We start from the raw sequence: 2,844 nt of genomic DNA on the forward strand, positions 1-2,844 counted from the left end.
TAATCCATATATAAATATTTATTAAAATAAACCCCCAAAACTTCACTGGCCCACATACCACCAGGGATTCACACACTTCACTTTTGGAAGCACTGACCTGGCTCATACAGAGTGTTAAAAGTATATATTAAAAATAAGTCACAATCCCTCTTTTCAAGGTATTCAATACCCGGTAGTTGAAAACAACTGTTGCCTTTGTAGTTAGTTGCATGAGCTCTGGAAGATCATGAATTTATGGGACTTCACTGGCCCACATACCACCAGGGATTCACACACTTCACTTTTGGAAGCACTGACCTGGCTCATACAGAGTGTTAAAAGTATATATTAAAAATAAGTCACAATCCCTCTTTTCAAGGTATTCAATACCCGGTAGTTGAAAACAACTGTTGCCTTTGTAGTTAGTTGCATGAGCTCTGGAAGATCATGAATTTATGGGAGGTCATGTCTTCCTCTGCAGGGTCATGAAATTCAATCAATGCTTGCCTTCCAATCTGCCCTTTGGTCACAGGGCTCCACAGGTGGAACATATCAAACTCACCAGCCAAATTATGACTCTTAATTGGTGTTTCTTTTAAAGTGGATATGTCATTTGTCAAATGTTCAATGCAGGAGCAGGCCTAGCCCCAGGCAAAATTATGAAGTAGAAGAATGCCAGATACATAGGGAGCACTCAAATGTTTGTTGAAAAAAAAAAAAGAATGAATGAGCCCTAGTCCTTGACTCCTTTTCTCCCATCCCCCACACCCACTAGGTTATTATGCCCTTTTAATTCTAGCTACTAAATATCTCTGGCAGTTTTTTTCCTCTTCCAAATCTCCTCTGCCATGGGCCTTTCTCGTTTATTGCCTGGATTATTTTCACAGCCTCTTAACTGGCTTCCAACCTTCTCCCGTCTTCAAGCCATTCTCTACAGTATTGCTGGAGAGGTCTTTTCATAAGGCATATAAGATCGTGTCACTCCTCTGTGTAAAATTTCCCTAAGTTGTTCTCCAGGCTCCCTTATATGGCTTCGAGACTCCGCATCATCTGGCCCTTGCTTACCTCTGCTGCTTTAGCTCTTCTAACTCCCAACCTGAAATCTTGCGCCCTCCAACTGGGCCATGCCAGGCTCTTTTCTCTCAGTCTTTGTTCATGCTGCTTCTTTTCCCTTGGTACCCTTCCTCCCATTTTCTTTTTTCATTTCAACTTTGGCTCGACTTTCAAGCCTGAATTTAAGGCATCATCTCTTCTGGAAAGCTTTCTCTGACTCACCCTCTCACCCTCTTAGAACTCTCTGTTTGCCTCTATGTTAGCACTTACCACACGCTGCGTTAACATTCTGTTTGCTTGTCTTTCCCATTAGACTTGTAGTGCTTTGAAGTCAGGTAACATAGGTTAATCTTTGTATCCCCATTGTCTGTTTGTGTCCCACAGTGTCTGGTACATAGTAAGAGTTCAAATATTTGCTATCGAACAAATGAATGAACAAATGAGCTCCTCAGCAACCTCCCCTTCCTTTGCCTCTCTTCTCAGTTCACAAGTTCTGGCAAACCACTTCTCTCTTGGCCTAGCACTTCTCAGAGAATTCCTGGTGTGGAGGCTCTCCCTTTTCTTTACCTATCAAAACCTACTCTCACTTAGGTCAGAAACAAGACAATCAGATGATAAACTAATTCACACTGATGTGTTAAATCATTTTATTATATAAATACTGAGTCCCTACTATGTGCTAGGGTATGTGTCGGGAATCACATAAAAGAATACAGGAGTTAAAGATCCATACTTATGAGTATATAGGTAATGTCTAAATGCATTCCTCTTATGAGGAATTCTTCCAATGCTTTTCAGATGAGATCGGGGGCATTCAGGGTGGTATGGTCGTAGATGCCCTCTGCTTTTTGAAGAACTGTATTTCTAATGGTGAAATTTAAGCTGGAGATGTGGGGATTTGGAGATAGGAGATCTTTCCAACAACCTTCTGCTCTACCTATGAAACAGACTAGCTCTGGCTCAGTAAATTTGCTGTGTAAATGATTTTCTAATGAGTTAGGCTGGCTTTACGCCCTAGGTTATTTTGTTGTATATTTTGTTGTAACCAGTTACGCTTTGCTTCATGAAGGATCACCCAGGGCTATCTTGCAGGAGACAGATTCTTTTAACACCCTGGGATCAGGTGCTTTTTCCTTTGTGCGGTTTTATTGAATCAAACCTAGTAAGCCCCACGGGCTTTGAGACTTCTTAGGCACACATTCAAAAATGAGGCAGGCTATGAACCCCGCAGTTACTCCTGATTGTGACTGTATGTGGGTTGAGTTTGCGAATCCGGCTGGAGCTAGGACAGGAAACGGTTTCAGGTTCGAGGGAAGCCCCTCCGAGATCAAGAGGAGAAGGTGGGTTTTGTGCGGAGGAGGAAGACCTTGTGTGGCTCTGGTAGCCAGAGACGAGCTGGACCAGGCTGGGAGACCTGTGGTGAAGCAGAGCGTGGAACTTAAGCCAGGGACCCCATGTACCCCATGGAAGGATGGAGAGATTGCACAAATCCTAAAGGGAAAAGCCCTCCCGGCAGTAGGCCAATGAGCGGCGGGAAGGAGGAGTGAGGCTGGGGAACTTCTCCTAGAGCCAGTCAGAGGGGACGGCTGCTGGGAAGCCAATCAACGCTCCCGAGCCTGCAGCCCCTCTGCAGTAGTTGTGCCAGAGCGCCCTGTGTAGAGCGGCGGCGAACGGGCAGCGCGCTTGGGCTGCCAGGAACCATCACGCGCTCTCCTCTTGAGCCTCCCCCGTTGGTCCCCGCGCTGCGGTGCTCCAGCAGTCCCCGCAGCCCGGCGCCCCGCACCCGCAGGCTCACGGTCTCCCCCTGGCCTC

Source organism: Pteropus alecto, unplaced genomic scaffold (genome assembly GCF_000325575.1).
Source record: "Pteropus alecto unplaced genomic scaffold, ASM32557v1 scaffold19, whole genome shotgun sequence".
Classification (NCBI taxonomy): Eukaryota; Metazoa; Chordata; class Mammalia; order Chiroptera; family Pteropodidae; genus Pteropus; species Pteropus alecto.